Source organism: Nothoprocta perdicaria, unplaced genomic scaffold (genome assembly GCF_003342845.1).
Source record: "Nothoprocta perdicaria isolate Ctin4 unplaced genomic scaffold, notPer1 scaffold_27, whole genome shotgun sequence".
NCBI classification, from domain to species: Eukaryota; Metazoa; Chordata; class Aves; order Tinamiformes; family Tinamidae; genus Nothoprocta; species Nothoprocta perdicaria.
Genome location: NW_020455499.1, coordinates 4856931 through 4881932, shown reverse-complemented (window position 1 = coordinate 4881932; position 25002 = coordinate 4856931). Strand labels below are relative to the sequence as shown.

At 40.4% G+C, this 25002-nt stretch overlaps 1 long non-coding RNA gene across 2 annotated transcripts in view; it reads right to left on the bottom strand.

The window, feature by feature from the left end:
* Positions 1–25002, bottom strand: part of LOC112948634 — a 33384-nt gene extending 8382 nt beyond the window's left edge. For both annotated transcript variants that reach the window (XR_003249671.1, XR_003249672.1), the window contains exons 1-2: positions 24827–25002; positions 129–167 (exon numbers count right to left, since the gene is read on the bottom strand). This is a non-coding gene — a long non-coding RNA (uncharacterized LOC112948634). The remainder of the gene's footprint in view (positions 1–128; positions 168–24826) is intronic.

Genomic DNA, 25002 nt, shown 5'->3' with positions numbered 1-25002 from the left:
GCACCCATGAGGATTGTAAGATTTTTGGTGCTCTGGCTTGTAACATACCCCTGTGAAGCTTTCCTGTTGATGTGTGAATTTTAAACAATGATATTTATATTCATTATAAAATCAGATGAAGTACTTACTGAGTTTCAGCTTGTAATGACTGGACACAGAAGAGCAACCTGACAATAAAAAAATCAGTTAGTTTGTTGGCCTAAACACTCTCAACCTTGCCAGATACAGCTGATTTCTCACAAACCCTGGTACAAGGTCTTCCTTAGAGGATATTTGACTTTTCTTATTTGCATTTTGCTCTCTGATATTTAATAGTAAGCATTATTTTCCACATTCRTGTGTGCAGGGGGGTTAGACAATACCTACATAATGAACCAATATAATGGTATATAATGGAACAATAAAACAAACAAATGTGAAAACCATGTTAGAGTAGCATAGGAAGAAAGATGGAAAACTAAAATTAATATGATTTTATTTGAAATACTTATATTAGTAAACAAGCCTAAATTAAGCTTATTTTAAAGGTAAAAATCCATTCTATGTAGCAAACAAAAAATAATTCAGTTAGAAACTCCTGTTTGAGCAGAATATTCACTTCAATTCACTGCTAATGCTTCATTCTGTTATGATGGTGAAATCATCATGAACAATTTTTGCGTTGTTTTATTCTACTGTATTTCAGGCTCAAATAACTTCAGCCTTTTATTAACTGCACAACTGAGTCCTATTCATCAGTTAGGCAGGTGTATTGCCTGATAATGCAATAAGCTTTCGTGAATGTATGAGTAGTTTGATTTCTTTTATACCAGTAATCAGTTCTGAGAACATAATAAAAACAAAAGTTTTATTTTTTCTTACTGGTAGCAGAGCTATAAATTATCATCCATCAGTAATAACCGTTGTCATTTAATAAAAATAAACCTTTTCTTAATCTCACTTGGGACTTAATAGATAAAAATAAACAATAATATTAAAGCTAGTGCTAAAATGAAGGATTGCTACAGCTGAGGATGTGCAAGGAAGTTATGTAGATAACATTTTGGCAACAAAAAGGAACTAATTTAGCGGTAATATAATAGATAACCCAARCTTTTCTGAAGCATAAATAGCTCCTCTAGTCCTAACTCACTTTCCAAGCACTTCAAAGCCTCCAAGAAAGAATCATTCAGGAAAGTAAATATAGAAAAGTACAAAATCCAGGCTGAATATTTTCAATACTTCACCTAAAAAACAGTCTTAAGATGTTCGCTCAGAAAGAATCTGCAAAGAAGCACTGCTCTAAGTTGAGCTCAGATGGGRCTATGGTCAGAGCTCTCCAGCTTTCCCTTCCCTCTCCCCTCTAATCTACTGCTGAGCTAAACGTTGACTTTAAACAACCAACGTGAAGATTTAATACTTCAAAGTCACTTGGCTGCAGGTCCTGTGACCACAGCCAGATAAACACCGTATCTGTAAAACCAGGTACAAGCAACAAAGTCAGCCTTGAGCAGCTGAAAGAAATTCAAATAATTTGAAGTCTGAAAAAATTATTTTCAGAGAAGGTTCCCAAGAACTGTTGGATGCGAGTCTAAGACTTAGCTTGTATTTCGAGTGAAGCATCTATGCAGATAAACACATATACAGTATTTTAAAATAACAAATGGAATAAAGCATCTTAAGCAAAACTACTACTTAACCTCCCATGCCARGTAAGTTACAACTTTTGACTGTCCGCCCAAAACAGACCACTCCTGAGTTTTCTCACTTAAGGAACTTCATGTATTAAGCACTTTAAATGCAAGTTTCAGACAGTTGTGCCTCACTTCACCGGCAAGAATATTACTAACATTTGTCAGTTCTAGCCTATTCTATAATAAATCTTCTCATTTCACCACTCGTGCTCTCTTTCCCCGTTCCCAGTTACAGAAGTCCACGAAGATAAAAAGCAAAGCAAAAAAAATTGTAGGAAAAAATTCTCAGTGTGGACAAGTTTTAAGAGCCAAGTGCATCATTTAGCCCCCTTAGAGAAAGAAAGTCTCCCAGTCTCTCTAATGGGCAGCTAATTCAAACTACATCAGTTCATACCAAGAGAAGGATAAATTCATCGCACACATAGCTAGTATTGCTAGTTTAGCAGCACAGCCAGTGCAACATTATAGGCTTCAATATTCAGGCATGAAGCATGATACATCATCAGCTCACTCATTACACTGCCTAAGAAAAGCATGACTTAAAGATGAGGGAATTTGTCGTCTCCTCAATATGACACTGTATGCTTCAAAGATTAGCAACATAAAACTTCCCTCACATTAGCTCCACTAATTCTGCTGGGCTACAATAACTTAACAAATATACTTAGGATTTTCACAATAAAAAGAAAGGGATAAGGCAATTAGTTGCTACCCACAAAAAGCTTTGAGCGAATTTATTCAACACAACATCAAARTTACACATTGGATTAGCAGGTTGTAAATGATAATCTAGCACCAGCCTCAAATGATGATTTTTGCATCCCATCTAGAAGGGAATAAAAATACTTTTTCCTCCCTTGCTCTCATTTTGACAGTGAAAACTTTCCAGTTACAATTCATATACAATTCAGTATTTTATGCACAAGTGAAGGAAACTAGCAACATTTAAATGACAGAGTTATCAGTCTTTTTGGTATATTGCAGCTGTTTGGAAAGCCACAGGGCAAAGGCATTTATATATGAGATAAGCGCAGCCTGTAGAACAAATTAATGCTCGATTGTGAATTAAATGGCATGTCTTCGGACAGCTAATTAGCTCTGTGCTGCTCAATTAAGCTTTGAAAGGACATGTTGTGTTTCTTGATGGAAGAGAAATCATTTCCAGGCTGTTTCGTATTCTCAGGGTTTTCTGTTTCTCTGACTGAGAAGTCCATGAAGAAATAAAGAAAAATCCAACAGAATTACCAAGAGGTATCAGAAGCTAAACCACAAAGACTACAAAGTTATTTTCAATACTCCCAGAAGTCTTTGATTTTATGTCAAATGGCTTAAAAATAAGCTAGCTTGGAATAGCAACGAACTATAAATCCATGTCTACAATGTTTTTTAGACTAGAAAAGTAGCAAACCCAATCTGAGCAAAGGATAAAGAGACTGCAGAAGAACTTCCAGTGATTAGTTAACATTGCATCTTCAATTAATCTAAAGTTTTCTGCCTTTCCTTTTCTCAGCTCCCAGCACCCTAGGCACATAATCTAGTAACAAGCACTAAGAGGTCATGGGGCTTCTCATTTAAGAGTATGAAAAGATGCTAAGAGGGTCAAGCCCTGATTAAAAATATAGTTATGCAAATCCATTGAGATAAACCCCGAGAAATACCTAGGTCTGATGTCCCTCAACTTTATTTCAATCACATTTGTTTCTTCTGGTGTCATCCCAACAAAGGCAGATTTTTCTTCTTGCATTCCACTTGCCAGCCTTAGAGTACAAAAGCCCAGTTACACTGGCAGGGAGAGAGTGTAAAACTAAATGAGATTTCCAGCAAGGAGTCATAATTTCTAGATCCAAAATTTAAGTTATKGAGGCTGAATTCAGCTCTAGCCAAGGCATATCAATCAGGATGAGATCCTTTCTTTTTCACAGCCCATTTTTCACTCTTCTATACATTAATCTACAGCTGAGCTGCAGACTGGACACAAAAAATATTTATTCTGTGCAAGAAAATAATCACCAAGTAAAACCTCACGATCAAACGCTGGCTTTTAGCATCAGACATGATAAATTGACAGTGTCAGATTTCTGTGCTTAGGTATCTTCTTCAGTCTGAATCTTAAAGTCATGAACATTTAATAACTAAACAATGTGAATTATGAAATAGACATTTGACATTTCTACAATAAATCACTGAGGGTCACACTAAGAAACAATACTCAAAACCTGAAAAATTATTCTAAAACTGAAGTAGTTTTCATCTTCATTTACCAGTTCTATCTGTTGCAGTTTTCCAAGCAAATTCTGGATTTAGGCAACCATACTCCAAATGCAGATTTTGAAATCCAGCCCAAGGAATGACAGCTGTCTGCAGGCATAAATGTACATTGTATCTATAGAGATGTCAATATATGAGAAGCATATAGGATAGTACTTTCCCTTGTCAGAGRGCTAGAATAGTTATATACAAAGTTAATTTTCCCTGTAACTATACTTGTAAAGATTTGTACTTCCAAAGATGCAATTCAGCAGATATTGCATAACTACAGTAGTCTACAAATATATAAATACATATATTCTAGATATAAAATACATCTTGCACRCTCATCTGTAAGACCATAGCAGGGAACCCTCATTAAATAACTCATTTTCTGTTTTATTTTCTTTCTCCAATTTGCTTCGTATGAAGAAAATACCTTATGCTTTTCTGGTCTTGGGACTCTTATTCAGGAAGGAAACAAAATTCCTCAGGGTTACGTAGGAAAATCTTTGACATCAAATGTTAATCCACAGGYAGCAATGTCAAGAAGTAGAACCTAGGGACTCAGATGAAAACCCATCCAGAATCYGATAGGAAATATTAGCTTATTCTCAACGAGTATTTTCACAATAGTGCTGATTGGACCTTACCAAGGGGCTGTCTTTTTAAAGATGTTCAGTTTTCATAGATGTTCCAGAATATGAAAACTTTAAATCTTTTGCTATCCTTGCTCTCAAGGCTTTCATCATTGCTTTCCTCATCAAAATTAAGACAAATTCTCTCTTGATGTTTTCTTACTAGCCTTAGAAAAGGAAAGTCAGAAACCAGAGGCTATGTGATTGCAAGCATACAACTGTTATTTCATTATCAACTGGGAAATGAAATATCTATACCTACATCTGACAGGCAAAAAATGCCACAGATGGACAAGAATGATGCCACTGACAGTGCCAAGTCCTTTCTCAAGATGAATTTAKASTCTCATTTCCTAATGTGGTCAGTAGTTCTTAAATAGATCATTTCCCCAAACAGAAACCTAGCAAAGGATGCCTGGTATATGTCAGCAGCAAAAGAATGTTTTCTTAAATACCAAAAATAAGAGCAAAAAAACCCACAAAGGAAAAAAACACCCACAACCAGATATCATCCTTCATTTTCCATGAACCAAAGCTCAGTGACAAGCAAAGGGCTGAGATTATTCAGAGATAATGGAGGATTTGCACCTGTGGTCYTGACTACCTGCAGAATGGTTAAAACACTTTAATACAAACAGCCATGAAAATTTTAGCAGTTATTGCTATTGTGCAACCTTTTTCAGTGCTTTGGTTACTTCTATATTACATGCACTTTTTTGAAAAGGTATCATTAATTTTATTTCAGCCTGAATTCTCTCTCAACTTTCTTACCTCCGCCTCTAATTAAACAAACTGAACACACTCCAGATATACCAGGCATCATAAGCCAGCGCAAGACAGAAGTGTTTCACACTGAAAGCTGTCAGAATCGAAAAAAAACATATTTGTTTGAATTGCATTTAGCATTCTCTGGGTGAATTTGACATTGTGTTAGGAGCAGAGAAGCAGCAAGAGCCAACCGTGAAAGRGAAGGAGCAAGCTTTGTTCTGAGGCCAAGAAAACATTCGGCATTGCTACTTTCTGGAATTATATGAGCCCTTTCCCACTTTACTCAAAGCCCTAAAKATGTTGGGCTGAAAGCAGCAATTCTTCTAACTGCTCTAGTAGAAAATCTGCAGCTCTTGAGCACTGCTGCATCACCCCAGTAAATCCTGTGCTTCTGGTTCCCAAGTATTGCCAAGGCAGCAGGGATGAAGCAGCAGCACCTGGAACAGATGTTTCTAAAATCATGTATAAGTTAAGGTCACATGGCAGCAAATCAACCAACAATGAAATGAAAAGGCACAGAGAAAAAATGAGACAAAAGGTGCATTTTGTCTCATTTTCCCCTTGCAATAGTGTTTGTGAAAGTGTCAAAACCCAACCATGCAACTGGACAAAAAAGTTTTTCATAAATATAAAAATTAATTTGCAATGAGATGGTTTTTCTTGCAAGAATTCACCAGTCTTGCAGCACACGGTCCCTATGGCCTCTGCCCTGTGGAGCATCCCTGGATGGGATGCACTGTCTTGGGAATGCACTCACCCGCATCCCAGGGAACTTGCCCATGGACTCCAGCAACATTCCAACCCACTGCTTTCACCAGCCACCTCTCACAGGGATCCCAAATGGACACATTTGAGTCAGAAAATCTCCCTCTGTGGGAAACTCAGGGCTGCAGAAAAGCCCAGATAGAAATTTCCACCTCAGCACCCTGCACACAGAGATTAATGTCAACAGAAACTTAGATAAAAGCTTGACTGCGTCTAATGCCAGCAGTGCTCCTTACTTCCCTCTTATTATGAAAAATTATTTTATCTTGATTTTCAGAAATGCAGTGTGATTGCTCTTTCAATTAACTCAGTGTGCTAAGTTTTCATTAGCACGGCACAGAAGAACTGCAATCCATTGTACCATTCCGGGGCTCCTTTCAGAGACAATGATTTACAACAGAAAAGGGATTTTGTGTTTTTGCCAGTTTGGGCACTGCTAAGGTAAAGCAGGGAAGCAGGCAAGTTAGCATTCATTTCATTTCCAGCACTATTTCCCCAAGAAGGCTGCAGTAGGCAGCTCAACATAAAGAAAGTTATTAAAAATTCCACATCCTTGAAGCAGTCTTCATAAAACTGATAATAAATTCAATTTTCRAGTTGCTTAATACAGTCTTCTCTCGACTAACACAGTTCTCCTAACTTAAGGACCTTTTAAACTAATGACCTGGAAGAAATAGGGAATATTTCATTTGAATCTATGCAAAATTTGAAGAACTGCTAAGCACTCTGATTTTCTGCATCTCTTAGTACTATTAGTAGTCCTCGTGCATCCTTCTCTGCCCTGGAAACTTACAGGCAAGAACAGCATGATTCATAATGCAACACAAGTGATTAGGTACATTTGAAGTCAGAAATATTAATAGCTTGGTTGTCATATATTTAAAACAAAATCATGCATAAGCAATAACKATCCCCATTCATCCAGTGGGAAAGATAAAATAAAGTTTGCTGCACACCTAGGGCCAGAACACACTATAGATGAACTTTAGGCTTGATCATAACTCCAAATCAGAAACCATTTAAATCTTATAGCTCTTTATCAAATGAAGCACTTGGTTAAAATAAGATGTACCTTTCTAGCAAATAAATGACGTGAGTTTAAATTTAAAAAATTAGATCAGATTTGTCCAGCTAATGGGTTTGGAGATACACTGCTGAGAAGACCAGTTCCAGGACACAATTTCCACCGTAAGAAAACCACTTAAATCAGTCTACACCTAAAACAAACAGAAGGTAATATTTTATCTCCATCAGTTCCATTTGGAAAGAGTGACCTAGCCTTCACAAATTTATTGCAGAAAAATCACAGCAGAGTAAAAAGATCAGTTGTACTTGGTCCCAGCACTAGAAACCAGCCTTTCAGTCATCATCATCATCCCCAAGGAGACTCATGTCCTGGGAAAGCAGCAGTCCAACACACAGATGTTTACTGTATGAGCTAAATGAGCATCTCTGCCACTGCTGGCATATTTATACAGGCTTTACTAGGCCACAGGGCCCAGAAGRGCATTCACTTGGTCAAGGCTTATGCACAGCAGAGGCCCACATACACAAGAAATGATACTCAGGAAAGCACAGTTAACAGTCAAAGTTTGCCTCCCACCTTAAAAGAGACTGTCAATTGCCCATTTTTAATCAAATATGGGGAAGAAAACCCTTTTTTTTTTTTTAAATTGGATTCAGTTGTCCCACTTATACTCCAGTTCAATACCCGCACCTTGACACTGGGTCAGCAGCTTTGGGAAGAAGCATGGGCAGTTGAAAACAAATGTGAGGATAATATTTTGCAGCACAGTGTTTTCACAGTCCCCAGAGCATTTCACAGGGCTGAACCCTTCTTTAGAGRAGGCACCAGGATTATTGCTTTTGAACTGCTGGGGTTTTACTTTTCATTTGAGAACAAGCTGGTGTATTGATTAGCCAGAGAAAGAGGAAAGAGCTTTGAAATTGTTCTTTTGAAGGTATTTTCTTCCAGCTTCATGGAAATGTCCGATGCATCCGGGAAATTTTTGCAACTTTAAGTAGCTGGATCTTTAAAACACATACTATTGCCTATTGCAGAGATTCAGATGAGCTTCACATGAGCTCCCATTMTCTCTCCAAGAGTTACTTTATTTTTAAATGCAGATTGGCAGATTAAAATTAGCACATTCATGAAGCAACTTCAGAATGAGTTTCCTTCAACTATTCACCTTAGAAATCACAGTTATAACTTCTGATTCAGCACAGTGCATGTTGCCCAATTCAGAAAGAGATATACTCCTATATTAACTGTGTGACAGCTGAACTTCTCAGCATATAGGACTGGGACAGAGTAGCATCTGGGTAGCTTTTGTTTTAGTAATTTCTGAAATCAAATCAATCAAAAATATCTCAAGAACAACATTAGGTACTGGCAAGTGTCCTCCAACCCTAGTGGTGGCAGGGAGGAAATTAAGCACCTTGCCTAGACATTAGAGATAAGTAGGGTCAAGGATCACTTAGGGGTTTCCTCCTAAGAGCTTCCTCCTCCCTTTCCAAGAAAACCCACAGCTTTGGAGGAGCATTTTCTGTTGACCTCTCTCTGCTCCCACTAAAATCAAAGGCAAAGCTCCTACTGACTTCAGTAACAGCCCAGACAAGCCAACGGGAGGTGACTTTTCAGCTCTGCYCCATAACATGCACAGCGAGGAAGCAATTTCATGGGCACCGTTACGCTGAATGGAGCATCATCAGCTCTGAGCACACCTATTTCCTAGCGAGCTACAGGAGCTGCCGGAGCATAAGCACAATCTGCCATCACGTAATAAAGTCAACACATTAGAGTTTAATTGGATGGAGTCATTTACACAGCAACAACAAGGATTAAGACAACAGCCCATTTTCTTAGCGCTGTAACCAGCTGGCTGCACTGCAGGAGTAGGAGGTAGGTGCCTCACGCACCTCCTTTTAGTCTGTGTGGTTTGTCAGGTAGGTTAAGAAATGGAAAAATCCACTGTTTTCAGACTGAGCTTGCAGGGCAGTCACTTGGTGCCCTCCAACTCTTGCTAAGCAGCTCTACACCAAGACGCAGGGAGCAGCAGCCCCCGTGGCAGTTCTCAGAGTGGCTTTTTGCATGGTTCAGTCTCCGTGCGAGATGAGTGACACAAGGTGCTCAGTGTCACCAGCAACACCRGTCAAGGCGAAGCAGCTCCAGGAGATGACAGCCCTGCATGGCTAAGTGCAAACTCGCCCAGCACGAGCAGACAGCAGCAACAACACGGTGCTTGTGGCAGAAATACAGCTTAATTCAATAAGCTGACAGGGACAAAGATTTGTACAGGGACATTTGGGGAGSTGCTGTTATGGACAGAGAAAGAAATGAAGCCAAAAGAGATTAACTAATTGTCTGAAGTTATTTGCCAAATTCAATCTCAGCGTTCCTTTCAATATATTTACAGCTAATATTTTATTCTAAATGAAACTGTTGGAATCRCATCTTCTGAATTAACCCTCCTGGCTTGATTAGCACAACACAGATGAATTATTTGGTTGGATAAACATTAGTATTTTCTTTTCAACTGCAAACCTTGTACTGGTGGTGCCACTTATGCCAAAGAGTAGCCCAGTCAGCTTTGCAAACCAGACTTGCTTTCCAGTAAACACCTTGGGAGTAAACTGAGTCATCCTTAGAAAAATAAATCCCAAAGTTATGCTGCTATTGACAAATCTAACTCACTTTCAGATCAAATGAGTTATTTYGATAAATTTTGGCATAACTCATCTGTATCTGGTAATTAGGTTATTTTCTCTCCCAGTGTTTGCTTCAAGAGCTCTACTTCCAGCAATAGCAAACAGCAAATGCCACTCAATACTACAGGCAGTATAAAAGAGATAATCCAAAGTGAGAACCATTTATGCCCAGAGACTGTCTCTAGTCATCTGCTGCAGGAGCTGAGATCAAGCAAGTCAGACTTTTCCCCCAAAATCTAGATTCTCTGGGGAGCTTTATTTTAGAATCATCAGGAAACAGAGATGAAAAGCCAAAAAGCTCAAAATTCTGAAAGATTTTAGCACTTCCAAGAAGGAAGTGACATATCTAAAGAAAAAGAAAATCTTCTCCCAATCAAATATCCAGATAAAGCACATCACTGCTCCTGCAGTTGGGGCCACTGGGGTTCTCCAGCGCAGCCCCCAAGCCCACTAGTCCCTGCACCCACATCCTGGCAAGTTCCCAATAGCATCTGCCTCTGCTCAAAAATAAATCAACTTCAGCACATTTTTGCTTTTGATAAATTGGCTTATTCTGACACAAAAATATACCTTCAAAAAAAAAAAAGCCACTTTGCTTTTCTTGGTGCGATTTTACTGCACAAACAGATCTTGACAGTGTTTATTGCCATCCACCAGGTCTCCAGTAGAAGAAAGGAAATTTATCATAAGCTGCTTCTTGCAAGAAGTTGCCATCATTTCAAGTTTCTTCCTTAGATGTTATTTTGTCTCTTTTCTTCTGTTGCTCTGCAAGATTTTTACTTTACACTTGATTCTATTGTTTTACATGTTCCCAAGTCATCTGTTCAGTCAGAATTTTCAGCCTACTTAATGCTCTCTACTTAAAGAAATACACTTAAATTCATTTTGTGAAGGTAGTTACAAGCAGTACTTGAGATGCTTTTGTCTATAGGCTTTATTTGAATAAACGGTATGGAAACAGAATTCTTCTATTCTCACTGAAATGAGTGTTTCTAACTCCATGTTAGTGTGCACAAGTCAGGAAACCCTGTAGACTATTCCCTGGCACATGGAATAGGAAGGTGTGTGGTTTAGGGGTACAACAAGGCCTGTCAAGCCTTGTCATCTGTGACCAAGCAAGGTAATGAGGTGTCGCAGTCCCATGCACTGGGTCCCCTCTGTCTCCAGGAGAGCAGCTGCCCTCCATCCTGCCCCATGGCTCCCACATCCACAGASTCAGAATAGGAATGGAGTGAGCAACCTGACACTGGCTCCCATTTCCTGTTAGGGAAAACTGGGGATCTGTTCTATCTTGCTTTAATATGCAAGGAGTAAAATATACCTGGGCATATAACAGAACAGTCCCTTCTCTGTCTGCTCTTGTCGCACATGGGAACCCATGCAAGCAGTACATTTGCAGCTAGAGCAAATATTACAGACTGTTTTAAGCAGCTAAACTGCCTGCAGCTATCCTTAAAGATTCCTTGGAAAAAAAAACTTAGAACAATCAAGCCATATATGGGATTTGCTTGCTTAATTTAAATCCATGTATAAGAACTACTCTGGTTCAGAGAAGAATTTCTGGAAGTTTGAAATGTTTCTAAGTCATTGAAAAAAACACAAACATTGGTTGGTATTAACCATTACAACACAGATACTTAGATTTCCAAGGGGTTGTAGCAAAGCAATAGTGACTTTAAGCTTGCCAAAACAAGACACAAGCTTTTGATGCCAATGACTGCCTTCATTGCACAGGGAAAAAGGAGTTTGCAACATGGGCATGCACAGGGCCAGGCTCAGCTCCCAAAACAGATCCCTGGGAGAGGGTAGTCCCCCTGGGCATCGAAACTCCAGTGTTTCCATTAGAGGTGAGACCCTCGTCCATCCCCAGGTGCTGCCTGGGCTCACTCAGCTGCCATCCCCTCCATTGCCTCTATAGCAGTGGTCGCTTCTCTTGGCAAGTAAGCTATTCCTGCTCACTTTCACTGTCCCTCGAAGTGACAGCACCAAAACAAACAGGAGTTATGGCTGAGTACACTCTGGTTTGGATTAAGAACATAGTAAGGGTTGCAGTGGGATCTGCAGCTTCCCACACCTTTCCTTGTCTGCTTAATAGGCTTGATATGGCTTGGAGACAGGCTGTTCGATGACCCTGTTCTGGAAATAATTACCGGAAAAAAATCAGATACTTCCCATTTCTAAGGGTCTAATCAAAGACATGTGTCCTGGGCTTCTGGTGCCCGCTCGGGGGTTGCTAAAAATCAAGTAACTGCCACAGCCAAGTCAACCCATTCCCAGCTACAGTTACAGAAAGACTTTGACACCACTGACAGCAAAAGACGATGCAAGTAACAAACATCTGTGCCTCTGGTGTCTTAAAATAGATATTAAACACATATAGAAGCAATTCTGGTAGCCTGTGCAACAGAAGTCTGCTTCCTACAGGTTCCCAAACAGTTTAGAGAGGAGCTGAGCATCTCCAGCACAAAATAAGCCAAGCCTTCTCCCTGCAGGAAGGTAAGACCCACAGCTCTTCAAGCTACTTGCCAAGCTTAATTTCTCAGCCCTTGTGTAAAATGAGGTTGCTGGGGGCTGAAGAACAAATAGCTATGGGAATTACTCTGATGTATATTTGCAGAGCACTATTTGGTTTGGAGCATAAGTGTCGAAGAATTGCTAAAATCTCATAATTGATAAACATTTGAGATATTCAAAGACATGCGCAGGGGTGGGTGGAYAATCTTTTAAAAAATCCAAGCAAGTAAATAAAATGAAGGTCTTGCCCACAAGGCCAAGATAACCCATAAATCAGGGTTCTCGGTCTCACACATCAAAATAAGCACTAAAGCAGAAATGTGGAGCTGTTCGCTCCTGCCTTTCTCACCACCATGCCTCTAGCTGCCGATTCTCCGCAAGCACTGGCTGGCTGGCACACAGATCCATGCGTTAGTTAGGGGCTGTGCACACCCACAGAAGACAAGTCTTTGCCACGCTCATGTCTCCAAGCTGCTTCTCTCYGAGATCCCCCTGTGCAACCCTGCAGAGACTTTGAGGCCGTTTGCTTGCCGAYCGTAGCATGGGATGCACCAGGAATGAGGCACATCCAGCTGTGCCATGGCAGGAGCTGAGCAGCATCTCCAGGGTGGCTCCCGCAGYCCTGGTGGCACCACAGCAGCCAAGGTCACCACAGCCCCCAGGCTGCACGTGCTGTGSTTTGCCTCCTATGCACCACCATGACGGGATAAATGCCTTGAAGTAACTTGAGCCAAGAAGTGCTGCAGAGCGCTGTAGTTCCCTTTGTGCAGAAGAGAAAATCCCTCTTAGCCTCCTACCACAGCCAAAGTTGCCATGAAAACTGATTATTTCTATTTACCCTCGTTAAGTAAATAGAAAGGCTGCTTACATGAGCACTTGGAGGATCTGTGAGCATTTTAGCACACTGAGCCCTGTGATGCTGGGATGCCCAAAGAGCTTAGGCAGGGGGTGCCCAACACCCTTGGGCCTTGAGCTGACTTCAGCCCCCGTTTGGAGCTGGACAAAGGGGAAAAACTGTTATGTGATTTCGCATGAAGTCAGACACAGCCCAAGCTGGCAACAGCAGCAGGCCCAGCCACACCGCCAGTTTGCTCACTTTTCATTAGGTTAATAGCAATTTCACAATGGCCATTAAAGTTGCCCAGTAGTTGYCTTTCCTTTTTCTCCAAAGCAAAACACTAACCATCTTCCCAGAGAGCAACACATTAAAGATGCAAGTTGTGGTGCCTTCAGGATACGCTCAACGCATCTCCAAAGGCCTTTKCTCCATTAGGCAGGGTTCAGCAGTGTCACCATCTGTGTTTGGGCAGCCAGGACATCACCCACGTGGCACTGCAGCYATCAACCATCTTTGCTCTCCTCACCACAGCCTCCAGCCTCTGCAAGGCCAGGATAAAGCCCACTTGTTGATCATGAGGCTAATGGATTTTGCTGTAATCGACAGTGACAGAAGTAAAAATAAATTGCCTTGGGTAAGCAAGGAACAGCAGCCTCAGTAGCAGCTGGCTCYGGTCTGCACTTCTGGAAGCAAAAGCTGCATGGAGCTCCAAGTGAGACAGACACACGGCTAAGTCATCCATTTCCACAAGTAATTTTAGACAGATCAGCAGGGGCCTGAGACATCTCAGAGACTAGGAAACCTGGGAAGAAGCAGGTAGAGCAGGATACAGTTGAAAATGGAGAAGATGCACCCAAGTGAGCTCCAGGTTGCCCAAACTCTGCACCTGGCCCTCCATATTAGCTATTTGAGGACAAGGTAAGGCTGGCTTCAGGCATGAGGTACCCAGGAAGGGTCAGTAGAGCCCTCTCAGGGGTCCCAGGTGGCTGGGAACATTTTAGGAACCGTTCAACCCAACAGGACTCAGCTCACCCACMTGGGAGGATGCACTAGCTCCAGGCAACACAGACAGGGACAGTCCCAAAACAGCCCACATTGCTCCTGTACAAGTGAGTACTTGGATATACAGCAAGGTTTGACATATAGCACCATCAAGCACCATAAGCCACCTGGAGACCCTCAGGAGCTGCCCTTGCCTTGTAGTCTACCCAACTCATCAGCAAAAAAACATCACATGGAATCCTGCATATCTGCTTTAAACAAATAAACCTAATACCAGACAGCCAGATTACCACYTCCAAGCATGTTTTAGGCTGAACATTCATCTATGCAACAGTACTGTTTTATCAAGGCTTATGGTATTAAAATACCTATGGAAATGTGAGGAAGAAAGAGCCATTTCTGCTAGTCATATTACACAAAGCTACAGCAATAATTGGAGTCAGTGCCCCTACTTAATTTGTAAATGCCAATGAACATGAAACCTCTAGCCCTACCTACGTAACATAAAAAACAGCTCCAAAGCAGCAAAGGCTGGGCTTTACAAGCAAAACTTTTCCAGAAAAAAAAGCTTAATAATGGTCATTTTTATTTGCATCCTGCTGTCACTCCAGCGGGTGCAGTCCAACAGCAGATGTCCATTTTGACAGCAATGTCTACTTTAGAATTATTAAAAAGTAACCAATTCATCATAGCATTTCAGAAAAACATATCAATTTTAGAGCTATCAGCTCCCTGGTTGCGGATCACAGATTTAAAAGGCTACCAGGAGAACAAGATGGGAAATTGTTACTTTGAAAAGACAGTACATTCAGACATAGCAGCGTAACACAATAATCAAAAAAAAACAGGATGTGCCTTGATAAAGGCTGTTTATTTGCAGCCTTATAGCTGGCCCGGGAGCTGGGGAAAACACTGGCTGTTTGCAAACATAACTTTTCTCTCTGCAAACTTGCCATATAGCCTTGCTGCTCCGTAGAAATAAGGCAATGCATCTACACTGCAGTTATGTGAAGACACCAATTCACCTAATTTAGCTGCTTTGGTCCCAGGAGGCAAAAGAAWTTATATCCAGTTTACAGGAGGAAAGGAATAATAGTGAAATCAAGCAACTTGACAGAGGATACTTAGTGACACTTAGTGACATTACCAAAATAARTGACACCAGAAAATAAGTGCCATTAACAAAAAAAGGCTGATCCTTGAGATACTTATCCCCACTATGAGCCATGTTACCTCACTTACAGCAAAGAACTCAAGAGTAAGGAGTATGTGGATTAATACTGTTCACCTCTTGCAAAAATCCCTTGCCTTCCTTATTTCCTCCAAGGCTCCCTCAGCAGACATCTGCAACCCTGGCTGCTCTTTATCAGAGGGCAATATCTGTGGTCAAGGACCTAACCTATCTCTCTCCTCAATACCACACASCCCATGTATTTCAGCACAGCTCTAGGCAAAGCAGTCCAGCATGCACAAAGTGGTAGCAATGGCCCAACAGGTCATCAACAAGCCATACTGGTCATCATACTGGTCTGTTACTGCACACTTCCAAGCCTACCAAATCTAACATGTTCTTTGCAATAGGCGTACCAAGCTCTGGAGCTCTAGTTGCTCCTGAGACTTTTTTTTTTTTCTTTTTCTCTCTTTCTTCTTCTTTTCTCTCCCCTTTGGTTCTTCCTGTCACAAGGGTTTGAGACATCACATCGCAGCCCTGACATGCCACGTAGYGCTAACATCCACATTACAGCACCCAGCACATACCAGAGAATAGATCCGCCAACCCTTATACATGTTGCAGGTACAATGTGAACATCAAGAATCTGAAAAAGGAGTAACTGTCAAACAGCAGTATAAAAATCCTTTAGAGTCAAGTTCTTTAAACATTTATGGCTAACTGCTCTACAAGTCAATTGCACTGTTTATATTACCAAATGTCATATCTAATTCCCTGTTATAAACTCTTGAAATAAAATTATGCGATAATTACACAATCTGTTTGAAACCTGACAAATATATTCCCAGTACAAATGATTTATGAAGATAATGTGTCGCTATAGCATAATGGTACTTCTTAATGGAAGCAGTAAAGCTGTTTCCTATGCTCCGATAACCACAGTGATTTCTTACACAACTACTGATTAAGCAATAGATAATGTAGGCATGTCGGAAACTATAAATGCTACAGATTTGTTCCAGGCAGCTCAGAAGTTACAGCCTGTCTATCTCATSAGCCTGTTAACAAGGTATGAACTTAATTTGGGCTTTCTCTTGTTCCTACCCAATTTAGTGCCACTGCAATAGATTTATGCTTGGAGTAAYGCGGAGTTTGGTCTTTTTTGAGAGAATTGCTCTTAATCAGAAAATTAATGACTTGGCTAGTCTGGTGTGAGACATCAGTGATTTAGTTACCTCTAAACACCTTCTTCGAGGACATCTAAGATACCGCTGTACATGCTYGGTGCTCCTGTTCTTCCCCCAGTCCACGCTCAGCAGCACCATAAAGGGAGGCTACTGCCTTGCCCAAGGCTCCTTTCACCACTACTATAAAAAGACCTTCTTATTCCACATTTCCCAGTCTTAATTTTAGCTCACCACATATCCTCCTTGTTAGTGCTGAAAAGCATCTTCTGAAATGGGGATGCCAAAGAGCGCTGAGCCTATGGCAATAAAAAAAAGTGCAGTAGGTCTTGATCTTTGATTTCATTATCTGAAAGCATTACTGAAGTAGAGTTGACCTCCTACAAGCTCCACATGTTCAGGCTGATACCACTAAAAGGTTTGTTCAAGCAAAGCATTACACTCCTTGCACATCACTGCTTTGTTTTCCAGTAGAAATTGTCTGTAAAACATCTATTGCAGAGTAATAGATACAATAGAAAAGAGCTTCAATAAAGAGCTGGATAAACAGCTTATACAAGCAGCTTATATCATAAATCAGAATGAAAAGATGGGAAGCTGCTCAAGGGAATAARAAAATTATTAATTTTTCCAGGTTTCAGAGCAAACCCACCTGCTAAACATGGTATTATTTTCATACTCTTTAAATTGGGTTGATGCACCCTTGAAAGAGAAGCATCTTACTTGTTTCAGCACCAGTAAAATTAATATGTACAGCAAGCAATCATGTTAATTGTTTCTCTGTTGAAATCCAATACTGGTGAAAAGTTAATAATTTAAGTGAGACCCTCAATTTCCTACACATTTCTGCAGAGACTTCAGTAATTGCTTTAGATTTATTCATCCTGCCAATCCGTGCTTCACAACACTGATTTCATCAATGGACCGCTAAAAACAACAGCCCTGCTGATGATTTTTGCCTGTGCTACCTGTGAAATGTCATTTTAAATGGCCAAAAAATGTCCAGAAAAAGTGCACTGAAGGCACCAACTGATAGGGATTTTTTTTTTAATTCCACAATCATCACTTGAAGTGGAAAGGTTAGATCCGTATAGACACACACCCACAAAAGACAACTGCAAATGATCGATGCACATTTTAAAAATAGCTCTCAAGTGAAAAATGAGAGCTTTCACTACAAYAATTTTCCCCCTCGGTTAAATAATCAGCATAAATGTATATTCTTTAAGTGCGTCATTGATGGAATTCTGATAGTTGAGGGATTCCTACTTATTTTTTCCTCTGCTTTTGTGAGTAATGCTAGGTCTGTAAAACCCAAGCATTCAATACTCGMGAAACAGTGTCAGATGGACTTAAAGCAAAGTGCTGAAGGTGTTAAGACCTAGCACTTAGAAGCATCAAGACTGTGCATGGAGTCATCACCTCTGGAAGAAACAGATGCTGGGAACAGATTAGCAAAGATGAAGCCTTATAGATTGAGACACTTGGGCTGACCTATGGAAAAGCAATAGCAGAAATTTCTTAACTAAAATCAATCCTCTGCAAGTTTGCTTCTTAAGTACTATTTCTGAAAGGTCTCACCAGAAATGGATCATACATCCTGTTTTCCTCTATGTGTCTTTTCTGTATTTAATTGGCTTAAAGGATACACAACTCACCTGYGTTACTGACACTTTTACTGTGACACTTCCCATACAGCTATTGAAGAGGAGTCTTATGCCAGCACACATCCTTACTGCACATGGGTATTCTGTAGCAACACTGTTCTCATTTATAGCTTTTGCAGGATTTGATAGCTAGATAGATGATTTTCATAGCAAATGTGCATTTTAAACCAGACTTAAATCTCATCTAAACATAAGACTGGAATAACACCTATCATCTCTTCACCAGAAGAGCCTTGCCCACCACCCTAGCCCTCCACAAGGTTTCTCACGTTTTGACACCCATTCTCCTGGCTGCTTCTGCAATGTTCCCCAAGTATTTCCTATGTTCAGAGCCTGCCGGCACCAGTCACAGGCCTAGGGACTGAAACCAGAGATGCTCTTGACTCTGGGGTTGTGGGTTCATCCAAGAACAGCCACAGTCTCACTCTTGATCTATCTTCAGATTCAAACACATAATTCCCATTGCACTTTTTCCATCCAAAAGTTAAAAAAAAGACTTGTGAAGGCTGGTGTACAGAGAGCACAGCTTCATTACAAGGAATGCAACCTGAGATGAAGGAGAAAAATATTATCAAAACTCAAAGTAAAGGGGTGACTGGAAGGTAAGAGCTTTACCCCCATGCTTTGCAACTGCAGGCCTTGATCAATGGTGAAAAAGTAGAGAATCATTTATATTTAAACAGGTTTACCTGTTTTTTTTCTTTTAATTATTCAAGAAATTCTGGAGTGATACTTAATCAATTCCTGTCCATCAGAATTTGAAATTCATCTGTTTTGCAACTAGTAAGTTGCCCTCAATATCTTACTGACATGTTCAGCAAATKAATTTAAATGCAATAAAAATGTATATGATAATGAAGCCACTATTTTTTTTCTGATTTAATCAGAATATTTGTTCCATATAAATCCATTAAAAACGGACCAAGAAAGTCTATACTTCCGCTTTAAGGAAACTACAAATTGTTTCATAATTTCATGTTATAGTTGGAGTTGCTTGACTTCTCTCACAAGCAGCCACTTAGCACCAAGCTTCGATCTGATATTTTCCTTGGACAACTGTTTACAGCACTACCGTATTATTACAACGCTTTGCTAATAAGAGTCTTATCATTTAAAAGGTGTCATATTAAACACTGCATTTCAACTTTAAAATGTAATCATAGCTTGGTTTAGTATGCAGAGACCCCTGAGTGTAAATGTGCGTGCAATCCAGCCTTCATTACCCAGACCTGAAGTGCCCATTTATCAGTGCATAAACATTTACTGTACGCTGTGAGCACTAATTGGATTTTGAAATGAAATTACTACCAGTAAAGAAATCCTATGGATAAATATGAACTACCAAGTGAAATCTGCTCTCAATCTCAGGCAGAAGATACCAATACGGGAACTCTTGTCCTTAGGCAAAGCTTTTCCAACCAGCACTACTGATTCCAGGTGCCCCACAGCACCTGCCTACCCAAACACTACAACTGTTTCTAGGCTCTAACCAACCACCTTATACTTGCTCCCCTACCTGTATTTGGATTTTTTTTAAAAAAAGTCTTCCCAGGTAGTGTACAACAGATATTTACAATGCTACAGTCATGTGAAAGATTATATCAAGGTAAAATACTTCAGGAAATTTTAGCTATTTATAATAAAATTCACTATAGGCTTTTAATGACAAAAGAAGATTGGAAAGTCTCTTATCCATATATGAGCTTTGACTCCTCAAGAYAGGGCTGTTGCTATATACTGTAGATTAATCATCACTTTTTTCTAGACATGTCAAGAGACCAGTCCTAGAAAGCCAATGTTGACAAGGCTGAAAAATGGACTCTAATTAATAGTGCTGCCACATTATTCTCAGTACCAGACTCAGAGAAAAGAAAAAGCCACTTTAAGGGAAAAAAGTCAACATATAACTTCTCCATTTCCATAATGAGCATCTCTCTGCATTTGAGAGGCAAAATACCCAGTGCCACCATTTCCTCAGTACTGTTACCCTATTGCACTCCTAGGGAKATGGTAGCTGGAGGATAAGAAATCCTAATATACAGCTAAAAACCCCTCTTTGGTACCATTCAGGTCACTGCCAAATAAATTAATGGCAATAAAAATCAGGTAAGAATAAAAACAGGTAATAAAAACAGTATTCAAAGATGAGCTCACCAACACGAGCCCAATCGTACCATGAAACCAGGTACTATTTGCACTCAAGTGCATCAGTTTTGGAGCAATGTGTCTGGTTTCCCTTCAAAAAAAAAAAAAAAAGAAGAGTCTCCAGACAGACGAAATTCAATAGTGAAATTCATTTTGATATAAACTGGTGTTAACTGGGGGTAACCCCTCTGAAAGATGTCTTTTTGTGCCGGTGTAAAATTTAAAACCTGACCTGCACAGAGAACAGGATAAAGCTTTGTGGGGAGAGTCCTGGGAAAAGCGTAGCACTATCCCAGGACTCCTACATAAGCTGTCCTGCAAACATTTATCAAATACTTTCAAGCCAGCATACTGCACTAAACATCYTTAATTTATACTGAGCAGATTATCATAAAAGACATTGAGATAGTTTAAGTTGAGCTTGTATTTCTGATTGTGTCATAAGCAGTTACCTAGAGAAACAATGTTCCGACTTAAWTAGAGAATTCCTGCTCTACACATTGGCATAAATGACATTATAAAGGCACACCTCATTAAGACACCTTTAGGAGGAGGAATTAGATTTTTTTGTGCTTCAGCATGTCAAATTTCATCTCAGTCCAGCTTATAAACCATGACAAACCTGAAGATAATTGCAAGAAAATTTGGAAATGATCCTTAACAAAAGAGGTGAAAAAAAATAGTGTTTAGGTAGTCTTAAGTTTCAGRTAGTTGTTTTTATATGGCTTTCTTTTAAGAAAAAGATAGCACAAATGGTATCTGGGAGCCACAAAGCCTCCCCAGGAGCAAGTCCACTCTCTTGTCCCAAGCGCCACACTATCTACCCCAAGCAACCTCTACTCTACCCATCAGGGATATTTATTTCCCTTCTGGTCTTTTCCTTTCTCCAGCTGCAATTCAGCTGAATGGCTCAAAGTTGCTATTCGTTGCTCAGTAATAACTCAGCGCCTCCTGACTGACAACAAATACACTCCTAGCCACTTGTGCTAACGTGGGCATCCAACACAAACAGCTTCCAGAGCAACACAGGAGCATGGGAGGGATGTTGCTGCAGAGAAGTTTGACTCATCTGCTTTACACGTGGGAACAAAACACTTGCCAAGCTAACTCACATTGCACGGGTCCTCATAAAAACACCCTGCAGCCAGGAGAACTGGCGTTAGGACCTCGCTTTGAGGATGCCTGGAGAGCCTGCTCAGGGCTAAAGGAGAATTCAAAGGAAATCTCTGCTCCAAGCACTCACTATAACACCACTATACATTAAGAATTAAAATTTGCTTCCAGGAAAAGAATACACATATATAAATATGTGTGTGTATATATATATATATATATATACACACACACACACACCTGTCTCGAGAAGTCATCCCGTTCTGCCTGCAATGTTCAGCTTTAAGACATGGCTTTCATAAAGCAATTAGGAAAACTAAAAAAAAGTGTGTAGAGTGTTTGACAACAGTTTTTTTTTTATTATTTATTTTAAGAGGGGCTTGTATGAAGCATCAACCTTCCTCATCTCTGGCATACCTGAAAAATATGCATTTAAGAGCATTCACTTGTAGGCTTCAAGTTTTCAGCTGCMCTCTCTGGGCTACAGAGCAGACAGCATCACCACTAAGACAAGCAGGAGCTGCCTGTGAATGCTGCAAGGCCTAAACACCCAAAGCATCTTGTCAAGAGCTCAGTGCAATCCCTGCTGAAGGCACAGCAGYGGTCAAAATGTCTAATCAAACAATTGAATGCTGAGCAAATGAGAGAGAAAACACTGAAATTAGAATAACGTACTCGGATCAATATTACACTTTGGGAATGCAAAGAGCACTGAGCAGCCTAGCTGCAGAGAGATGAAGCTTCAGCTTCAATTTTTTACCCAGTCTGCAGAAAGGCACAACTTACAGAGGGGGGGAAAAAAGCATAAAGATTGCTTTAATTGTAAAATTGCTTGTTGGCCTCGTCACAGCAACGGTGTGAACCGGCGCAGGGAACAAGTGTTTTGGTGTGTGTCAGCACCTGCACAGCTGCTGAGCTCTAAATCCTATGGGCAGAACATTTTACAGCTTGAACCGGGTGGAACGGATGCTGGAGAGCAGCAGGGATACCAGGTTTGTCAGGAGAGCTGACTGCACACATGGCACGTCTGTAATTGCAATCTGGCCCCTGCTCCGAGCAATTCCCAGCCACCACTTAGGAGCAATATTTCTCCTCCTGTCCCTCTCCCTTGCTAAACCAGCTCCATAAAAGCTCCTCGGGTTGACTCGGCTCCCCTCAACATCGCATCCAGGGTGGGAATTGTGCACACCCGCACAGCTGGCAGGGCAACAGCCACCTCTCCACATCCTGGTGCCCACAGATTCCCACAAGGTGCTTGGAGGACAATTTTGGAAAGAGATATTTTGACCTGCCCAAGCTGCAGGGCTGTTCAGACCACATAAACCCTTGAGCCATCTTTTCCATTAAAAAAAAAAAAAACACACCAAAAAATTAAAGCACTTGCAGGGACTTTTGTCACCAGCTTCTCTTCCAGAGCCACTGCTCACATTTAAGGGAGAGATGGCTTGCAGGAAAGAGCATCTCATCACACTGCACTAGCACACCACGTGTGCTTATCTCTTAAGATATGGGATTTTTAGCACGGGCAACTTAACCCCTGGGTTTTTGAAAGAAAGGAAAGCCGAGGGCATCACAGCTCCCTCTGGCAGAGTCCTGCTAGCTCCAGGGATATGCTCAGATCCTACGGTACTCAGCGGGAGGCAGAGGTGTCTGCCGAACTGATCTCCTCACCACAAGAGCATCAAACGATACAACACACTGAACAAATCATTTTTGGATAACCAAAAAAAAAATGATACCTAGACTTAAAGATCCCTGCTTCCCTTCAGCCAATGCAATTCTAACCAAGAGAGAGGACATCTAGATTCATGTATTCTGCAACTTGATGTTATCATTATGCTTCTCCACATTAGCTTCTCTGCCCCTACCCTTTCCATACCTCCATGAGGAGGTAGGATTTCCTACCACTTCACTGCTTCAGATCACAGCCAGAGCTAAAACAGAAACTTGGAAAAGCTGAAGACATTTTGTAGGCAATGTCAGGAAAGCTTAAAGACTTAAAGTATTTAATGAGAAATAGATTTACCCAACAGAGAAAAAAAATAAAACAGGAAAACATAAGATAGAAAGCTGTTACCAACTGTAACATTTTGTATTTGAATTGCATCCCATTCACTATTTCCAGCTTTAGGAAACAAATTACTATACCAGCCAGCACAAAGCTGCAGCCATGCTGCAGACACTTAGACCCAAGAATTTCTACTGCTAACTTATTATAGAAGGGTTTTTTTTTTTTATTAATCTATTTTTTTCCCCATGAGGTAAATTGTTTTGTCAATGTTTTTATTTTTTAAACAAATACTACAATTCTGTACAGAAAGGAATCAATGTCTGCTGTAATGAGTTTCAGAATAGCAATCCCAATACCAAGAAGTAATTATGGTTTATTAGATTTGCTATTTTACTGGAAATGCCCACACTGATGATAAATTGTTAGACCACTCAGCCCAGATGCAAGACCACATTTTACATTAGAAAAAAATGACAAGTTCAGTTATACTAGTAGTGACATAACGTCATCTCCTCGCACTCAGCAGCACTCTCCTTCCATTGTAAGGGAGGAAATATCTGAAAGTTTTGCTTCTGTACAACTAATGACATAAATTAAGCTCTAAATTTTATTATTTGAAAGCTGAAAAGTCTTTTAATGATATACTTCCTCAATAACCATTTTAACTGTGTGACTATTGGACTTGTAGCCAAGGTACTGGCCTCACAAAGATACTCCCAAACCATTTCCATGGGTTATTTTTCTTCCAAATACAGCATTTGCATCAGTGAGAAGAACTGCAACACACTGGACTGTTCAAGAGCTATTTGTTTTGAGACAATTYGAACAAAATTGAAGTGACCACCATTTCCATGACTTGCAGGCGTTTCCTTTTCATAAAATTGTATTAGAAGGAAAGAATAGAAAATATAAAAAGGAATTAGGTTTATTCAAGCACTTTTTTGATGAGTAATGAGCTTTGAGTRGCCCTTTTCAGATGTACTCAGATTTATAAAGTTTGTAATGTAAATAGGCTCTATAATAGCACACACATTTAAAGCAAGCAGGCACAAGGAGACTGAGTATGGAACAGCAACCAGTGCTCTACACAAACTCATGGAGCAGCCTTGCCCAGTCAATGCACTGCTTTCTAGCACCCTGGGCACCAGAGCCATGCAAGCCCCATGGTTTTCCTACACCATTTGACCACTATGAGCCAGGAGATGAGTCCTGAGTCAGCCCCAAGTCACTATGTGCCACACACACACTGTGTTGTGTGTCACACAACATCCTCCCAGAAAAGATGCAGATTAAGCAATACCAGAAGGCTACAATTCAACATTTGCTCAGACATTTTGGGTCTTATATAAGAAAATCATATATTTTTTTTCCCCTCTTACCTCTGCCAAGGCTGGCTCGGCACAGCCAGTACATGATGCAGATGCTCTCACATCTCCATTGCTCAAAGCTCCTGCTTCTCTAACCTCTTTTCTTGCATATGGAGCCACATGCAAGTCTCACACCTAACAGATTCCTTAGCTCAGCCTCAACTGTCAACTCCCCAGGAATCCCAGAG